The following is a 20,765-nucleotide window of genomic DNA, read 5'->3' on the forward strand; positions in this document are numbered from 1 at the left end:
TGAATATGTGATAAGGTTTTGTTTTGGTGCTCGGCACTTCTAAATGAGTAAGTGGGACTGTGAATAAGAAAGATCACCTCACTTTCTGTTTTTAGAGTTATTTTGGTGATTTGATAACTCCTTTCTGTCTTTGTGAGAGTAATTGCTGTAAGCTGGAGTGGCAGTAGTGGGGTAGGAAGGAGGTCAGTAGAGTGGTTCGCACTTCTCATTCAAAGTATCTGGTGGATCCAAGTGGAGTAGATTAGTTAACGGTAGCATTGTTTTTTATTTTTTATTTTTTGAGACGGAGTTTCGCTCTTGTTACCCAGGTTGGAGTGCAATGGCATGATCTCAGCTCATCACGACCTCCGCCTCCCAGGTTCAAACGATTCTGCCGCCTCAGCCTCCCGAGGGGATTACAGGCATGCACCATCATGCCTGGCTAATTTTATATTTTTGGTGGAGACAGAGTTTCTTCATGTTGGTTAGGCTGGTCTTGAACTCCTGACCTCAGGTGACCTGCCCGCCTAGGCCTCCCAAAGTGCTGGGATTACAGGCGTGCGCCACCGCACCCGTCCAACAGTAGCTTTTGAGAAGTAACTCTTTAAACAAGGTATCTTGAAACAATGTAATACAACTTAGTTTGCTATCTCTTCAAAATATTGTTTCTAATTATAGATCTTATCGGGACTATTTCTCCCCTAATTTAGAATAGGAAAGTGTTATCAGAAAGTGCATAATAACCTTAATTTGCACAGTTATATTTGCATAGTTGTTTGCTTGGCAAGAAGAGATCGGGCCCAGAGTGTAACCCAAAAGAATATTATTTCTGTTTTGAAAAATCCCTGATAGAAACTTATGTTAGTTTATATAAGAGGATACAAGGAAAAATGCAGATTATTTAGAATACAGGAATTACTATGTAGAAAGTACTGTGACCAGGTGAAGAGGACTTAAAGATACATACGGCAGTGTTCCTGCCTTCACTGTAGTTGAACCTTATCTCTTTCTTTTTTTTTTTTATATACACATCTTATTTTTATTTATGGAGAATCGGTTAATAAACACATTTTAAGTTCAACAAATTATGTATTTGAGTGGGAAGCAACCTTAAACATTTTAAACACCAGAAATATACAAAACAATTATGAGTGAAATAATACAGACAAAGTCCCTTGTGTTTTGATCCTGGAGTCAAACCATAGAAATTTCAGGTTAAGAGAACTTTGAAAAATATTGTTTCAAATATTAAAAATCATGTGTTTGAGGGAGGGAGAGAATTAACAGCCTTTCTTTGCCTTAAAATACTTTACATTTTATGAAATTGCAGTTGGAATGAAGCAGCTCCTAAAGTAGTCAGTGTTCAGAGGAAGAGAAAATTGAGCACAAGAGCCAACTACCATTTTACTCAACTCCTTCACAATGCTCAGCTGAAGAACTTCTCACTTAAAAGACCTGTTGAAGGTCAGGCACAGTGGCTCATGCCCATAATTCCAGCATTTTGGGAGGCCGAGGCGGGTGGATCACTTGAGTCCAGGAGTTTGAGACTAGCCTGGCCGACATGGGGAAACCCCATGTCTGCTTAACAAAAAAAAAAAAAAAAAAAAGCGGGATGTGGTGGCAGGTGCCTGTAATCCCAGCTACTCAGGAGGCTGAGGCAAGAGAATCACTTGAACGCAGGGGGCAGAGATTGCACTGAACTGAGATTGCACAAGTGTACTCCGGCCTGGGCAACAGAGTGAGACACTGTCTCAAAAGACAAAACAAAACAAAAAAGAGCTGCTGCTGAAGTCATGTCTATTTTAGAAAAGCAGTATGAGTGAGTTTTCTACATATTAACTACAATTTCTGGTAATTTGCAAAATGTTTTTCCGTTTTTACATCTGAGAGTCTCTATCTCCACTCACAAAGCAACAGGCACTGCTAGAGCTCTTAGGCTAACATCTGCCACCCCACTAATCTGCATGGTCCGTAAACAGGTGTGCAGAGGACCAGCGTTCACCTGTCAGCAGCCCCGCCGAATCCGACTCTCCAGACTTTCTGCCATTAATTACCATAGATGTGGCCTTTTTCCTGATATTCTATTCCCATTGGAGGCTTTTTATTAAGATCTTGTTCCTGTGAACACATTTGGGGCACAACATATTGTCTTCAAGATGCGAGGGTGGAAAATTGGAGGCAGGAAGCAAGAAGAGTGCACTCCCTCTCCCTTCTTGCTTTTCTGGAACCCAGGCTTGACCAGCATGAAACTGCAGGTGAACCCAACCATCTGTGTCTGCAGGGAGACTTTTCCCATGGACCACACACCACCTGACACCACAGGCCTCTTGTGGAGATTCCACTGCCTCTGGCGTCCTCGCCCTGGCCGAAATTGTCGCCCAGGAGGCCAGCAAAGCCTCTGGGACAGAAGTTGTCACCACAACTGTATTAACTCCCTCAAGGAGAGCAGTGGAATGTTCCAGGGCAGGCGGCCCCTCCGCAGGGGGAAGGGCCACTTCAGGAGGATGTGTCTCAGAACTTTGCAGGGACGTTTCCCCTTTTTCCACCTTTAATTTTTTTTTGCAGTGATTTCTGGATTTTGGCCTCTTTTGCTGTGCCAGGAAAATCCTTTTGATTTGGGTAGGCAAAGGCACACAGGCGCTTATATGCATACAATTTCTGGCCTTTGGAGCTCAGCTTCAATTGCTGGCACCAGCAATTGTACTGTACTCTGCCTTCTTCTTAGGACAGAGCACTTTATTGCCTTTGACAGACATTTTTTTTTTTTTTTTTGGTTCCCTTTGCTGATGTTCCTGGCAAAGCAATCATGTTTGGTTGATGAGAAGCCTGCTGATCCTCTTCCCTCGACTTCTCTGTGGAGGTCTCCTTGCCTTTCACCTTCTCCATACTTGTAGAAGCGGAGCCTCCACCTTATCTCTTTCTTTCACTGTCAACAAGTACAAGATTGTTTTGATTGAAGAACGGATGCGGGTACAGTGGATGTACAAAGGAGCTAGTGGTCAGTTTCTTGGGGAGATAGTGGTCAGTTTCTTAAAGTGAAGAAAAGGAGAGCTGAAGAAGAGGGAAATTGTAAGAAAAAGAAACTATGTAGAAGGTGATGAAAATAAGAAGTGTACAGGCATAGAAAGAATGGGCATTTAGGTAGGAGTAGTGTGAGAAAAAGCATGGGAGTCTAAAATTACAGAATAGCATCTGCAAAAATAGCAAGTGTAATACAGGATGGTGGCAAGACCTGACACTGCGGAGATAGGCAGAGACCGAACTATGGATCTTGCAGACCGTCCAAGTAACTACATTTTATCTTATAAGCAAATAGGAGTCATTGAGACGACAAAGAAGAGACCTAAGCCAGCTGAGCCCATTTTTAACCCTCTGCTATATAGGTCAGGCCCTGTATTAGGTACTGTATATTTTATGTCCTTAAGCTTAAATAAGGCTTAGTCATGACTGATGCAGAAATTGGGGGGCTGGGGCAGAGGTGGGGAAGGAACTTTTAGGGGGACAGGTGGACAGAAACGTAGGTGAGAAAGAACATGGAACACTGTTTTTCCAATACAAACACCGTCACTCGGTTTTATTGGTTTTGTTATATTAACCTCTGAAGTAGGCAATTATTGGTGTGAACATACATTTTAAAAAACATACGGAGTCAAGACTACAGGAGTGTCAACTCAGTGCAAGTCCTGTTGGTGAGCTTTATGTCCTGAGGATGAAATCGGAGGACCAACAGGCCCAGGAGGCTTGACAACCAACACTAGGTGCCTCACGCCCAAGAGGACGGCTGACCACGCTTCAGAGCGGAACCGCCTTCTCCACGTAAGCTTTTGACGTAAACTTTATGCTTCAGGATGGCCTCTTCTGCTCCGAGAACCTCTCCTTCCGCGTCCCAAGTTTGGGAATGGCCCGGCGGGGCTCAGGCCCAGGCGGTGGAGGCCCCAGTGTGGCAGCCCCGTGCTGTCCATGATCCCAGGAGTCCGAGTTCAGAAGCCCCGCTGCGGTGGGTTGGCGGCTTCGCGGTAGCTGGGCTAGTCTTCCTGTGGAAACTCAGTTAAAAAAGAGTGGGCGCCATCCGCCTGAGCGCGGGTTTCTTCCTGCCTCAGGCGCAGAAGGGTGTGCTGCCTGCAGGTGGAAAGGCGCTGGCCAGGGGTGCAGTCAGCACAGAATATGGAAGAGAATGGGAAGTTGTTTTCTGTAGCTGTAGCATTAGTTGTGGTGATAAGTAGCGGAAGATGAGGTTGCACAGATCCTCAAAAGTATTGCATGCCATTCCAAGGACCTTACTATTTTTTCCTGTAGATAATAATAGGGTTTATGTATTTTAATGAAAAAGACATTATATGATTTTTATTTTATTTTTTTACTTTTTTGAGATAAAGTCTCATTGTGTCACCCAGGTTGAAATGAAGTGGCACTCACCGCACTCCATCATGGCTCACTGCAGCCTCGACTTCCCGGGCTCCAGCGATCCTCCCACCTCAGCCTCTCGAGTAGCTGGGACCACAGGTGAACGCCACCACACCTGGCTAGTTTTTTTTTTTTTTTTTTTTTGTAGAGATGGGATTTTGCTATGTTGCCCAGGCTGGTCTTAAACTTTGAGCTCAGGCAATCCACCCGCCTCGGCCTCCCAAAGTGCTGGGATTACAGGTGTGAGCCACCGTTCCGGCCAAGATTTTTATTTTAGAAAGATCATTCTGGAATTGTAGAGTAAGAATTTGAGAAGGGATGGAGAGAAGGTAAGAATGGATGTAGGAAGACTGTTTAGGAGGTTTTTGCGGTAATCGAAGTGAGAAATAAGGGTCCAAACTCAGGCAATGTTAGAGGGGATATGGAGGAGGAGGGAAATAGAAATATTTAGAAAGTAGAATTCATAGGATTCAGCAACAGTTGGATATGGGGAGTGAGGGGAAAATAGTAGAATAAGATGACTTGGATTTTAACTTGGGTGATTGAATAGACAATGGTAAAATATACTGAGACAGGGAATTCAGGAAGAGAAGCAAATTGAAGGAGAAATAGTATTTTAGCTTCTGAACATATTGAGTGGAAGTTATCTGTGAAACATCCAGGTGGAATCATCTGCTTTGGAATTGTGAATGTAGATTTGGAGTACAATATAACAGGCTGTATTATGAGTGGTATCCGAATTCTTTGATTTAGATAACACCAAATACGAAGAGTTTGTTGACATAAAATAGTTCTGGAAATAGGCCGTGGAGAACATTTAAAGCCAGATAGAAGAAGAGCTGGAAAAGGAAATTCCTAAGTGTTTGGAGATGTAGAGAAATGATGAGAAAATGTCATAGAAGCCAAAATGGTATCTGGCACCATCACAACTCACTGCAACCTCCACCTCCCGGGCTCAAGCCATCCTCCTACCTCAGCCTCTGAAGCAGCTGGGACTGCAGGCACATACCACCACACCTGGCTAATTTTTGTATTTTTGGTAGGGATGGGGTTTTGCCATGTTGCCCAGGCTGGTCTTGAACTCCTGGGCTCAAGCGATCTGCCTGCCTTGGCCTCCCAAATGCTAGGATTACAGGTGTGAGCCACTGCCTTGGGCTGGGATCATTTTTAAAGGAAGTTATACTTTACAATCAACTCTCAAGAAAAAATATAAATTAATATTTTTTTAAAAAAGGAAAACCTCAGGCACAGTGGCTCACGCCTGTCATCCCAGCACTTTGGGAAGCTGAGATGGAAGGATTGCTTGAGCCAAAGAGTTTGAGACCAGCTTGGACAACATAGGGACACTGGCCTCTCTGCAAAAAAATTGAAAACAATTAGCCGACTATGGTGGCGCACACCTGTGGTCCCAGCTCCCCAGGAGGCTGAGGTGGGGTGATCCCTTGATCCTGGGAGGTTGAGGCTGCAGTGAGCTGTGACTGTGCCACTGCATTGCAGCATGGGTGACAGAGTGGGACCCTGGCCTAAAAAAAAGGAAAACCATACTTTAAATGCTTTGAAAAGTTGAATGAAACATGTTATTAAAAGTCTGTTGATTTGATATTGAGGAGGTTATTCAATTTGATAACTATGTGAGAACAGTTTTGATAGAATGGTTGGGGGAGGAAGTAGGTTTCACTGAGTTGAGAAGTTGAGGTGAGAGAATGGAAAAGCATATGTAGGTTATTTACATAAATCAGTCTTTGCCCTGAAGGGGATAATAGAAAGAGGTGGTGGCAGAGGGTGATAAACGGTTAAGAGAGATTGTTAACACGGCAGTGACTTGAACTTGCTTTTCTTTTTTAAAACAGCTTTATTGAAATTTAATTAATGTACCCATAAAATTCACCCCTTTAAATTGTACAATTCATTGGTATGTAGGCATGTATTTATTCATTGGTCTGTGTGACTTAATTTTTTTTTTTTTTTTTTTGAGACAGGGTCACACTGTGTTGCCCATGCTGAGTGCAGTGGTGCAGCCACACCTCATCGCAGCTTGACTTCCCAGGCTCAGATGATCCTCCCACTTCAGCCTCCTGAGTAGCTGGGACTACAGGTGTGTGCCACCATGTCTGGCTAATTTTTTGTATTTTTTTGTAGAGACAGGGTTTTGCCATATTGCCCAGGCTGGTCTCAAACTCCCGGGCTCAAGGGATCCACCTCTCTTGGCTTCCCAAAGTGCTGGGCTTACAGGCATGAGCCACCACGCCCAGCCTCATTGGTTTTTACCGCAGATGCTTCTCTACTTCTGACACAGTTACATCCTGATAAACCCATAGCAATTTGAAAATATAAGTGGAAAATGCATTTAATGCACCTAACATCATAGCTTAGCCTCGCCTACTGTAAACATTCTCAGAACACTTACATTGGCCTACAAAATTCTCTAACACAAAGTTTATTTTATAATAAAGTGTGGAATTATCTCATCTAATTTATTGAATACTGAAAGTGAAAAACAGAATGATTATATGGATACCATTGTAAAGCTGAAAAATCCCAAGGCGAAGCATTGTATGTTGGGGACAGTCTGTATATACAGAGTTGTACAGCCATCACTGCAGTCAATTTTAGAACATTTTCATTACTTCCCCAAAAAACCTGCTTCCCATTAGCAGTAGTCACTCACTATTTCCCCTGCCCTCATTCATCTCCTTCTGTATCTCTTGATATTTCAGATATTCTGGATATTTCATATAAAGGAAACCATACATGTGATCTTTTGCAACTGCTTTCCCTCACTTAATGTTTTCAAGGTTCATCCATATTGTAGGATATATTAGTACTTCATATTTTTTATTGCAAAACAGTACTCTCTGGGTAAACCACATTTCGTTAATCCATTTATTGAACATCTAAGTTGTTTCTCCTTTTTGACTATTGTGAATAATGCTGGTGTGAATATTCATGTACAAGTTTTTGTGTGGGCATATGTTTTCATTTCTCTTGTGTATATGCTGAGGAGCAGAATTGCTGGGTGTGATATTATACAATAAGAAATATATATTTGGTCTTTGTCTCTGGTTCCTAGCCCAGAACTTCAAAGAGCCTTGGAACTTCCTGAGTAGTAGAGGTAATAGAGCATATTTTGGTATTTGTAATAAGTCTCTTTCAGTCACATATGAATTTATGCTAATAAAGTGATTCTTGGTAGGCCCCTAGACAAGTTCAGGATGGAAGCTGGTTGCCAGAAGATCCAACTATGTGGATTAGAGAGTTGGAACTTGCAGTCCCACCCCTGGATGGGTGAGGTGGTGGTAGTGAGGACTGGGTTTTGAGTTCAGTTACCATAGGACCTCTATAAAATCTTCTCAACAGTGGGTTTCAGAGAGATTCTCGGTTGCTGAATGCATCCTTATGCTGGGAAGGTGTTGCTTCAACTTCATGAGACAGAAACTCTTATACTTGGAACCCATCTCAGCGTCACCCTTGTGCCTTTTGATTTGGTTGTTTATTTTTATCCTTTATAATAAACTGATAGGCATAAGTGAAGTGTTTCCCTGAATTTTGGTGAGCCATTCTTGCAAATTATTGAACATGAGGAGGGGGTTGTGGGAACCCCGATTTATAGCTATTTGGTCAGAAGTTCACGTGGCAGTGTGCAGCTTATGGCTGGTGACTGAAGTGAGGGTAGTCTTGTGGAACTGAGCCTGTGGAGTCTGACATAAACTCCGGGCAGTTAGTGTCAGAATTGAATTATAGGGCGCTCAGTTGGTGTCTGGAAAGTTGGAAAACTGTATTGGTATGGAAAAACACTTCCACATGTGGTGTCAGAAGTGTTGACAGAAAACAGCTCATGTGGTAACTCTTGTTTAACAGTTTAAGGAACTGCCAAATTATTTCCCAAAGCGACTGCACCATTTTATAATCCAATTCTTCAGTTTCTCTCCATCTTTTCCAATACTTGCCATTTGCTTTTTTAAATTTTAGCTATCTTGATGTGAAGTGGTATTATGTTGAAGGTTAGATTTTCGTTTTCCTGGTGGCTAAGATGTTGAACATCTTTTCATGTGCTCATTGGCCATTTGTATATTCACTTTGTAGAAATATCTACTGAAGTCCTTTGTCCATTTTTAAATTGTATTGTTTGTTACTGAAATAGTTCTTTGTATGTTTGGTTACTAAATGCTTATCGGATGTATGATTTACAAATACTTCTGTTTTCTGGGTTGTCTTTTCACTTTCTTGATAATATCCTTTTGATGCATTAAAAGTTTGAATTTTACAATATAATTTATCTGTTTTTTTGTTAGTTTGTTACACAGGCTTTTGGTGTCATATCTACATTGCCAAATCCAAGGAATTAAGATTTACTCTATACTTTCTTCTAAGAGTTCTATGGTTTTAGTTTTTTTGTTTGTTTGTTTGTTTTTTGAGGCAGAGTCTCGCTCTGTCGCCCAGGCTGGAGTGCAGTGGCCGGATCTCGGCTCACTGCAAGCTCTGCCTCCCGGGTTCATGCCATTCTCCTGCCTCAGCCTCCCGAGTAGCCTGGACTACAGGCGCCTGCCACCTCGTCCAGCTAGTTTTTTGTATTTTTTTTAGTAGAGACGGGGTTTCACTGTGTTAGCCAGGATGGTCTCGGTCTCCTGACCTCATGATCCGCCCGTCTCGGCCTCCCAAAGTGCTGGGATTACAGGCTTGAGCCACCGTGCCCGGCCGGTTTTAGTTCTTATATTCAGTTGTTGGTCCATATTTTTATATGGTGTGAGATAGGGGTCCACTTTTTTTTTTTTTTTTGAAACAGAATCTCTGTCGCTGAGGCTGGAGTGCATTGGCACAGTCTCAGGTTACTGCAACCTCCGCCTCCCAGGTTCAAGTGATTCTCATTCTTCAGTCTGCTGCATAGCTGGGATTACAGGCGTGTGCTACCACACGCAGCCAATTTTTGTATTTTTAGTAGAGAGGGGGTTTCACCACATTGGCCAGGCTGGTCTCGAACTCCTGGCCTCAAGTGATCCAGCCACCTTGGCCTCCCAAAGTGCTGGGATTACAGGCGTGAGCCTCTGTGCCCTGACAGAGGGGGTCCCCTTTTTTTGCATGTGGTAATCTAGTTGTCCCGTCCTCATGTGTTGAAGAGATCATTATTTCCTGATTGAGTGGTCCTGACATCCTTGTTGAAAAATCATTTGAACACAAATGTCTGGGTTTTTTCCCCTGGACTCTTGGTTTGATTCTGTTGGTTGTTATAGCTATCCTTATGCCAGGCACCATGTGCTATTTTGATTACTGTAGCTCTATAGTACATTTTGAAATTGAAATGTGTGAATTATTCGACTTTGCTGTTTCCAATATTTGTTGGCTGTTCAGGGTCCCTTGCAGTTCCATATGAAACTGCGGATCCATTTCTGTAAAAAAAAAAGTCATTGGAATTTTAATAGAGATTGCATTGAATTTGTAAAACACTTTGGGTAGTATTTCTGTTTTAAAAATATTAAGTCTTCCAATCCATTAACATGGGATGTCTTTTCAGTTACTTAGTTTGTCTTTAATTTCTTGCACAATGTTTGTAGCTATCAGTGTCAAGTCTTTCACTTCCCTGGTTAAATTTATTTCTATTTATTTTTTTGGATGCTGTTGCAAATGAAATTGTTTTTTAAATTTGTTTTTCACAATGTTTATTGCCTAGTGTTTAGATATACAATTTATTTTCTGTCACCTTATATCGTGTGACTTTGCTGAACTCCTTATTAGTTCCCATAATTTTCTAGTGTATTTTTTTGAGTTTTTTGTATAAGATCATGCTGTCTGTAAATAGAGATAGTTTTATGTCTTCTTTTCCTATATGGGTATCTTTTATTTATTTATTTTTCCTTCCTAATTGCCCAGGCTAGAACTTCCCATACAATGCTAAATGAAAGTGACAATAACAGACTTCCCTGTCTTGTTCCTTATCTTAGGAGGAAAGCTTCTAGTCTTTTACCATTTAATATAATGTTAACTGTGGATTTTTCTTTCTTTTTTTTGAGACACGGTCTCATTCTGTCACCCAGGCTGGAGTGCAGTGGTGCAATTATGGCTCACTGCAGCCTTGACCTCCCAGGCTCTTGTGATATTCCCACTTCAGCCTCCTGAGTAGCTGGGACTACAGGCATGAGCCACTATGCCTGACTAGTTTTTGTATACTTTATAGAGACAGGGTCTGGCTATGTTGCCCAGGCTGGTCTCGAGCTCCTGGGCTCAAGCTTCTGCTTCAGCCTCTCAAAATGCTGGGATTATAGGCATGAGCCACCATGCCTAGCAGCTGTGGGTTTTTCATTGATACCCTGTATCGGTTTAAGGATGTTTGTTCTGTTCCTAGTTTGTTGAGTACCTTGTTGAGTGTTTGTCAAATGTGTTGCTTAGTTATCTACATGTTTTTGAAGTGTCCAGCATTTTGTCTGTTACTGATTTTCAGTTTCATTTCATTGTGATCAGAGAACGTACTTTGTATGATTTTAGTCTTTTACAGTTTATTGAGGCATGTTTTATTGCCTAACATATGGTCTGTCCTGAGACTTCCGTGTGCACTTGAGATGGATTTGTATTACACTGTCTTTGGGTGGGGTGTTCTATAGATGTCTGATAGGTCTAGTTGGTTTATAGTGTTGTTCAAGTCTTCTTTTTCATTGTTGATCTTCTCTCTAGTCTATCCATTATTGAAAAGGAAGTTTTGGAGTCTCCGTTTATCATTGAACTGCCTCTTTCGCCTCTCAATTCTGTCAGTTTTTGTTTTGTATCTTTTGGAGGCTCTGTTGTTATGTGCAATATATGTTTACAATTGTTGTATCTTGTTGATGGATTTACCCATTTATCGTTATATAATATTTAAGAGAGAGTCTATATTGTTTGGTATTAGCATAGACTTTCTTTTATTTTTATTTTTATTTTTTGAGACGGAGTCTCACTCTGTTGCCCAGGCTGGAGTGCAGTGGCACGATCTCGGCTCACCACAACCCTACCTCCCAGGTTCAAGCGATCCTCCAGCTTCAGCCCCTGTAGTAGCTGGGACTACAGGCATGCGCCACCATGCCTGGCTGATTTTTGTATTTTTAGTAGAGACAGAGTTTCGCCATGTTGGCCAGGCTAGTCTCAAACTCCTGACCTCAGGTGATCCACCTGCCTCAGTGTCCCAAAGTGCTGGGATTACCGATGTGAGCCACTGCACCCGGCCTAACATAGACTTTCTGGCTTCCTTTTGGTTACTGTTTGCATGGAATATCTTATTCTTTCTTTCTTCATTTTTCGACGGAGTCTTGCTCTGTCGCCAGGCTGGAGTGCAGTTGCACGATCTCGGCTCACTGCAATCTCCGCTTCCCGGGTTCAAGCAGTTCTCCTGCTTCAGTCTCCTGAGTAGCTGGGACTACAGGCACATGCCACCATGCCTGGTTAATTTTTGTATTTTTAGTAGAGACAGGGTTTCACCGTGTTGGCCAGGATGGTCTCCATCTCTTGACCTCATAATCCACCCGCCTTGGCCACCCAAAGTGCTGGGATTACAGGTGTGAGCTACTGTGCCCAGCCTGGAATATCTTTTTCTATCCTTTTACTTTCAGCTTATTTCTGTCTTTGAATCTAAAGTCTCTATAGACAGTCTACAATTGCATCTTGTTTTTTAAATCTGTCTGCCAATAACTTTTAATTGAGGAGTTTGATTTATTTACATATTACTGATAAGAAAGAACTTCTGCCATATTGCTATTTGTTTTTGATATTTTTTTTTGTTCCTCAGTTCTTCCATTGCTGCCTCCTTTTGTGTTAAATAGATACTTTTCATTGTACCATTTTAATTCCTTTATGTTTCATGTGTTATATATTTTCTTTTCTTTTTTTTTTTTTGAGATGGAGTCTCGCTCTGTTGCCCAGGCTGGAGTGCAGTGGCCGTATCTCAGCTCACTGCAAGCTCTGCCTCCCAGGTTTACGCCATTCTCCTGCCTCAGCGTCTGGAGTAGCTGGGACTACAGGCGCCCGCCACCTCGCCTGGCTAGTTTTTTGTATTTTTTAGTAGAGACGGGGTTTCACCGTGTTAGCCAGGATGGTCTCGATCTCCTGACCTCGTGATCCGCCCGTCTCGGCCTCCCAAAGTGCTGGGATTACAGGCTTGAGCCACCGCGCCCGGCCTATATATTTTCATAGTAGTTGACCTGGGATTACAATTAACATCTTAATTTATAAGTATCTAGTTCAGATTAATATCAACGTAATTTTAATAGTGTAAAAAACTTTACTCCTGTGTAGTCGTATCCTCTTTATACTGTTATTGCCACAATTACATCTTTATACGTTGTATGCTCATCAACACTGATTTACAATTATTGGTTTATACAGTTATTTAACTCAGGAGAAAAAAGAAATAAAAACAAAAATACATTTACACTTTCTTTAATATTTACCTACATACTTTTTTTTTTTTTTTTTTTTTGAGACAAGGTCTTGCTCTGTTGCCTAGGCTGGAGTGCAGTGGCATGATCATGGCTCACTGCAGCCTTGACCTCCTGGGCTCAAGTGATCCACCTTGGCCCCCCAAACTGTTGGGATTATAGGCGTGAGCCATCATGCCTGACTGTAATTACCTTTACCAGTGTTCTTTATTCATGTGGATTTGAGTATCGTCTGGTTAGTGTTATTTCATATCAGCATGATGGACTCCCTTTAGCATATTTTTTTAATAGGGTAGGTCTACTAGCAGTGAGTTCTGTCAGTTTTTCTTAATCTAGGAATGTCTTACTTTTTCTTTTTCTTTTTTTTTTTTTTGAGACAGAATCTCATCGCTCTGTTGCCCAGGCTCGAGTGCAGTGGTATGTGATCTCAGCTCACTGCAACTTCCACCTCATGGGCCTAAGTGATCTTCCCACCTCAGCCTTCTGAGTAGTTGAGACCACAGGTGTGCACCGCCACCCCCAGCTGATTTTTTTTGTTGTTGTTGTTGTATTTTTTTAGAGGTGGGATTTTGCCATGTTGCTCAGGCTGGTCTTGAACTCCTGGGCTCAAGTGCTCTGCCTGCCTCAGCCTTCCATTATATCTCTTAGGTTCTGTTTAAGGGATTCTGTATGTTCACTGGTTCTTTGTTGTGCCTGCCCAAATAAGCTGTTGAGCCCTTCTAGTGAATTTTCCATCTCAGTTATTGTACTTTTCAGTTCTATAATTTCTATTAGATTTAAAAAAAAATTCTCTTTATCGATTTTTTTTATGGTGAAACCAAGTTCTCTTGCTTTCCTTCAGTTTTTAAGACATGGTTTCTTTTAGCTTTAGAACATACTTAAAATAGTTGATTTAAAGTTCTTATGTGGTAAGTCCAGTCAGTGTCTGGGCATCCTTAGGGACAGTTTCTTTTTTTTTTCTTTTTTTGTGAGGTAGAGTTTTGCTCTGTAGCCCAGGCTGGAATCCAGTGGCGCAATCTTGGCTCACTGCAACCTCCACCTCCCAGGTTCAAGCAATTTTCCCGTCTTGGCCTCCCAAAGTTCTGGGATTACAGGCGTGAGCCACCGTGCCTGGCCTAGAACAGTTTCTGTGATTGTTTTTTTTTTTTTTTTTTAAGTGGATCATTCCTTCTTGTTTTCTTTGCATATGTGTAACTTTTTGATGAAATTGGGCATTTTGACTCCATTGCTATATTTCCTAGTTTCTTTACAGATGGATAGGCATCTGGATGAGATATAAATAATATGATTGTCTTTTTAGTTAAAAACATTTAAAATTTAGTTTATTTGGAAAAGATAATACCCATGGTACATAAAGGTTAAACTGTCTCTCCCCCTTTACCCTTTTCTCAGCTGAGATCTCTTTGAAGGGATAAAAACTTGATATTTCCTTGTGTATTCTTCCAGAGATGTTTTATATACATGCAAGTAGTATGTGTGAACATGTAAATATTCTCTTCTAAACAGTCATGAGGAAGTAATATGTACAGGAAGGGAATCAGTATTTGCTGACACCTACTGTGTAACAGGCACTGAGCCTGTTTCTTTATATTTGAGGGAAGTTTTTCAAACTGATCGCCTTGAAAGTTTATATAATTATTTTATGAAGCTTTTGTATAAAATGTTATTGAAAACAAAAATAGTGGCAGAAGTCATTTGGAATTGCTTCTAGAGTTGGCACCGTGATGTGTTGAACCGTGGCAGTCCATCAACAAGTGAAGGTTAAATTAGTTCAGAAGCACTAAAAATTGAGAACCAGGTGTTGTGATAGGTTGAAAATAAAACTGTATACCATTGCCGATGTTTAAAAATGAGGTATACTTGTCAGTTATAAAACTGTTATTGTATGACTAGAACTTTCCTTGTAAGCTTTTTTATATGTATTGACTTTTCACAGTCAGCCAATATAGGTGCCATCAGAAAAATGTATAATAAGGAACTATTATTGAGAAATAAGGAGGATTGAGGCGGGAATGAGGGAAGAAAGATTTTTAAGGAAAATGCAAAATTGAAGTAGGACATTAGCAGTTTTCAGTGTTTCCTTCCAAAGTAGAAATACGATTTTTTTTGTTTGTTTGTTTGTTTGTTTGTTTGTTTTGAGCTGGAGTCTTGCTCTGTTGTGCAGGCTGGAATGCAGTGGTGTGATCTTGTCTCACTGCAACCTCTGCCTCCCAGGTTGAAGCAATTCTCCTGCCTCAGCCCCGAGTAGCTGGGACTAGAGCCATGCACTACCACACCTAGCTAATTTTTGTATTTTTAGTAGAGACAGGGTTTCACCATGTTAGTCAGGCTGGTCTCGAACTCCTGACCTCAGGCAATCTGCCTGCCTCGGCCTCCCAAAGTGCTGGAATTACAGGTGTGAGCCACTGTGCCTGGCTTCAAACTAGGAATATGAATCAAGAACTTAGACTTTCTGCTTGAGAGAATTATGAGAAAAGAAATTGCAGATATAAAGCTGAAGAAAAGCTTACTAAGTGCATTGTTACCACTACTGAGGTAACAAACAATTGAAAAGCAGTGGGTAAAATTCTAAGTTTTTCAACAAAGTTTACCATTTTAAGGAAAAACAAACATATTACAACATGAGAGTTTGCTTCTTCAAATATTCCTGAGGTTACTTTTCAAATTAATGTCTTAGAAGCATTATGATTGTATAAAAATTTTTTGTAGTCAACTGAAGCCATAAAAGCATAATTTCCTTCCTTTTGGTCTAAATGATGGAATAGTTTTACATGATGATAACGAGTTATAGAATATAAATTACAAGACAAACAGTCTGCTAATGTGTGTGTGTGGAGAGTGTGTGTGTGTGTGTGTGTGTGTGTGTAAACATTTTTTAAACAAATAATGATTGTTACTTTTAACAACTTAATTTGAACTTTTGTTTGTTATCATAGTTTAGTAAATGGTGCTTTTACTTTCTGCTTTTCTTTAATCAAAATAATTCACTATGTAGGTAAAGAGTTTAGTTACTATGTAACATTTTAATCCCAAATCTTGACTTTTGGCCTATTTTGCCTGCGTAAGATTAGTATTTTACTTCTGTCTCCAGATTTTATTTAATTGCAGGAAATAAGGCAGCAGCTGTTGTTAATTCTTTTTTTTTAGGCAGTCTCACTCTGTCACCCAGACTGGAGTGCAGCAGCATGGCTAACTGCAACCTCAGCCTCCTGGGTTCAAGTGATTCTCATGCCCCAGCCTCTTGAGTCGCTGTGATTACAGGTGTGCACCATCATGCCCAGCAAATTTTTTCGATTTTTAGTAGAGATGGGGTTTCACCGTGTTGGCTAGGTTGGTCTCCACTTCCTGGCCTCAAGTGATCCTCCCACCCCGGCCTCCCAAAGTGCTGGGATTACAAATGTGAGCTGCTGTTAATTCTTATGCAGTACCTTTACATCCTAGATAGTAATTTTGTTCCTATTTTCCATTTCTTTTCTCTAAAATATTACCTTGTGATATGGTTTGGCTATGTCGCCACCCAAATCTCAACTTAAATTGTATCTTCCAGAATTCGTACATGTTTTGAAAAGGAGCGACCCAGAGGGAGGTAATTGAGTCATGGGAGCCGGTCTTTCCCATGCTATTCTCGTGATAGTGAATAAGTCTCATGAGATCTGATAGGTTTATCAGGGATTTCCACTTTGACTTCTTCCTCATTTTCTCTTGCCACTACCATGTAAAAAGAGCCTTTAGCCTCCCACCATAATTCCGAGGCTTCCCCAGCCATGTGGAACTATAAGTCCAATTAAACCTCTTTTTGTTCCCAACTTCAGGTATGTCTTTATCAGCAGCATAAAAACGAACCAATACACCTTAACTGAAATCTTCATGGGGTGGTGGTTCTTACTTAACCAAGATCATTGACCACTTTATAACTTTTGAGCAGCTCTCTACATTTATATGTTTAGAGATCACCTATTAAGGAAACTTCTACTTAGAATTGTCAGCTGAAGATTTTCTCTATCATGGGTGATATTAGACCTACTTGTTATTCTGTATCAGTAGTTAATGTTAATAATTTAAGGTAATTTTTCCCTCAATCTCATTTTTAGGAAATTTTTTTGAAGAAAATTATAAAAATTAATATATATTTGTTTTCAAATATTTAAGTAGGACCCAAATGGAGCCCTTTGTCCCCCCAAGTTCTCTTGTACCACATCCCATACATTAACCCAGATGTCATATCATTTCATACAGGTATATTTTAGTGTGTATCTCTAACCACAACACAATGATCACACTAAAAAAAATGAACAATTGTTTCTTAATGTAAAATATTGAATTAATATTCAGATTTATCTGATTTTCATAACTTTTTTCCTAACAATTTTTTCATTTTTTTTCTTTTTTGAGACGGAGTCTGTCTCTATCACCCAGGCTGGAGTGCAGTGGTGCGATGCTCATTGCAGCCTCTGCCTCCCGGGCTCAGGCAATTCTCCTGCCTCAGCGTCCTGAATAGCTGGGATTACACGTGCACGTCATCTTGCCCAGCTAGTTTTTGTATTTTTAGTAGAGCCAAGGTTTTGCCACGTTGGCCAGGCTGATCTCAAACTCCTGACCTCAGGTGATCCGCCTGCTTTGGCCTCCCAAAGCGGTGAGATTACAGGTATGAGCCACCATGCCCAGCCCCTAACAGTTTTTTCAAATCAAAATCCAAATAAGCTCTATACATGGCAATTGGTCGATGTCTTTTAAGTCTTTCTTTTTTTTCAAGGTAGTGTGGCATATTTTTTGTAGTATTTTTGTGTTTCTTAACCTTTTACAAAAATAGACTTTATTTTTATTTTTTTATTTTTATTTTTTTATGAGACGGAGTCTGGCTCTGTCGCCCAGGCTGGAGGCTGGAGTGCAGTGGCCAGATCTCAGCTCACTGCAAGCTCCACCTCCCGGGTTCACGCCATTCTCCTGCCTCAGCCTCCCGAGTAGCTGGGACTACAGTTGCCCGCCTCCTCGCCCGGCTAGTTTTTTTGTTAGTAGAGACGGGGTTTCACCGTGTTAGCCAGGATGGTCTCGATCTCCTGACCTCGTGATCCGCCCGTCTCGGCCTCCCAAAGTGCTGGGATTACAGGCTTGAGCCACCGCGCCCGGCTGACTTTATTTTTTTAGAGCTGCGTTTGTGTTGCAGTTCACTCCTGGTATGTTGTACATTCCATGTGTTTAGACGAATGAATAATGAACATGTATCCACCACTGAAGTACCAATACAGAATGGTTTCACTGCCCCAGCAATCTTCTGTGTTCCACCTATTCATTTCTTCCTCCTCCCTAAATCCTGACTCTATTAATCTTTTTACTATCTCTGTAGTTTTGCTTTTTGCAGAATGTCATATGGCCTTTTTCATTAACGTCTTTTTTTTTTGAGACAGGGTCTCACTTTGTGGCGCAGGTTGGGGTGAAGTGCTGTGATCTCAGCTCACTGCTGAGCCTCTACCTGCTAGGCTCAGGTGATCCTCCCATCTCAGCCTCCCAAGTAGCTGGGAGTAGAGGTGTGTACCACCACACCCAGTTAATTTTTTCTTTTTTTTTTTTTTGGGTAGAGATGGGGTTTTGCCATGTTGCCCAGGCTGTTCTCTGACTGCTGTACTTAAGCAGTCTGCCCACCTTGACCTCCAAAAGTGCTGCTGGGATTGCAGTTACCAGCCACTGTGCCCAACTTCTTTTACTTAGTAATATGTGTTTACATTTCTTCTGTATCTTTTCATGACTTGATAGCTCATCTCTTTTTAGCACTAAATAATATTCCATTATCTTGATATACCACAGTTTATCCATTGCTGCCTTTTTTGGGGGGATTTATAAATATACCTGCTATAAACATCTATGTGCAGGTTTTTCCTTAATTCACTTGGGTAAATAGTACCAAGGAGTGCTATTGATGGATCATATAGGAAGCGTATGTTTAGTTTTGTAAGAAACTGCCATGCTGTCTTCCAAAGTGACTGTGCCATATTGCATTCCCATCAGCTAGGGATAAAAGTTCCTGTTGCTCTGTATCCTCGCCAGCATTTGGTGGTGGTAGTGTTTTGGATTTTGCCATAATAATGGTATGTGGTAGTATCACATTGTTTTAATTTGTAGTTCTCCAGTGACATGTCGTGCTGAGCATCTTCTTATGTGCTTATTTGCTGTTTGCATATCTTCGGTGAGGTGTCTGTTCAGGTCTTTTGCCCATTTAAAAAAATTGAATTGTTTTCTTATGTTTAAAGAGTTTTTTTTTTTTTTTTTTTGAGATGGAGTCTTGCTCTGTCGCCCGGGCTGGAGTGCAGTGGCCGGATCTCAGCTCACTGCAAGCTCCACCTCCTGGGTTCACGCCATTCTCCTGCCTCAGCCTCCCGAGTAGCTGGGACTAGAGGCGCCCGCCACCTCGCCTGGCTAGTTTTTTTTTTGTATTTTTAGTAGAGACGGGGTTTCACCGGGTTAGCCAGGATGGTCTTGATCTCCTGACCTCATGATCCGCCCGTCTCGGCCTCCCAAAGTGCTGGGATTACAGACTTGAGCCACCGCGCCCGGCCTTTTGGGTTCTTTTTATTTTTTGAGAGAAAGTCTCGCTCTTGTCCCCCAGGCTAGAGTGCAATGGCACTATCTCGGCTCACTGCAACCTCTGCTTCCCGGGTTCAAGCGGTTCTCCTGCCTCAGCCTCCCGAGTAGCTGGGACTACAGGCGCCTGCCACCACGCCCGGCTAATTTTTGTATTTTTAGTAGAGACAGGGTTTTCATGTTGGCCAGGCTGGTCTCGAACTCCTGACCTCAGGTGATCCACCTGCCTTGGCTTCCCAAAGTGCTGGGATTACAGGCATGAGCCACCGCACCCAGCCTAAAGAGTTCTGTGTATATTTTTGGGTAATAGTACTTTATTGGATATATTTTCTATAAGTATTTTATTTCAGTGTGGCTTGTCTTTTCATTCTTTCAGTCTTAGGACTCAATTTTTATGTTCACCCTCTCTTTTTTTTTCCAGAGCATTAACTAAATAAACTAAATTGTATATCGTATAGATTTTGCAGTTTGATCTGTGTGATATCATGAGATATATAGATCTATTTATCTGTCTGTCCATATATGTTTTCATCCAGAATTCCTGGCTCATAACTCCCATAGCCCATGCTATTTCTTAAGTGACCTAAATAATAAGCATATCTTTTGTTAAAGTATTTTGCCTTTTGTCTTTGGTTCCTGAAGAAGCTTTGAAACAACTTCTAAGCAATAAAGGTGAAAGACAGTCTTTTGTTATAATGTTGGAGTACTTTAGATCTCAGAAGTAGGCCTCAGAAGACACATCTCTCTCTCTCTGGCCTTCTGGTCTTTGTTTACTTGCTTGTTTTTCTCCCCAAGGCAGGCCATAGAAACTAAAAACATGCTCTAATCTTCCCCCAGCTTTTGTCCTGGAGCTGGCCATAAAGAAATTCTCTGACTTACATTGTCTGATTTTAGGTCATAAGACCCCCATTTCAGAATGGATCTTGTCCCATACCATGGAGGAAGGAATGCTGCACAGAGAGGCCAAGAAGAATCTGAACAAGATAGGCCTGACTGCATTTCCCCACTCAGTCGATTAGTATTAGATTATTAGATTATACCGTTTTTGTTCAGTCGCATTTCTGCGTGGTTGTCCATGCTTCGACATGCCTATCCAGTGAAGTCTCCATCAAAAATTTAAGAAGATGGGGTTGCGAGAGCTTTTTGATAGCAGAACAGGTAGAAGTTCCTGGAGGTTAGTGTAGCCGGAGAGGACATGGAAGCTCTAAACTCCTTCCTACATGCCTTGCCCTGTGCATCTCTTCATCTACACCCTTTGTGTATCCTTTATAATAAATTGAACATAAGTGTAAACCTAAGTCTTTCCCTAGGTTCTGTGAGCTGCTCTAGCAAATTAATCAAACCCAAGGCAGGGGTGATGGGAACCCTGATTTACAGCTGGTCCTATCAGAAGTGTTACTGGAAAGGTGT

The 20,765-nt window shown here is 41.4% G+C and overlaps 1 protein-coding gene and 1 pseudogene across 1 annotated transcript in view; one reads left to right on the forward strand and one right to left on the reverse strand.

Annotated features, from left to right (window-relative positions):
- Positions 1–20,765, forward strand: part of RALBP1 (ralA binding protein 1) — a 65,884-nt gene that overhangs the window by 1,153 nt on the left and 43,966 nt on the right. The window lies entirely within an intron of this gene.
- LOC111553517 lies at positions 1,260–2,874 on the reverse strand (annotated as a pseudogene).

Source organism: Piliocolobus tephrosceles, chromosome 18, assembly GCF_002776525.5.
Source record: "Piliocolobus tephrosceles isolate RC106 chromosome 18, ASM277652v3, whole genome shotgun sequence".
Classification (NCBI taxonomy): Eukaryota; Metazoa; Chordata; class Mammalia; order Primates; family Cercopithecidae; genus Piliocolobus; species Piliocolobus tephrosceles.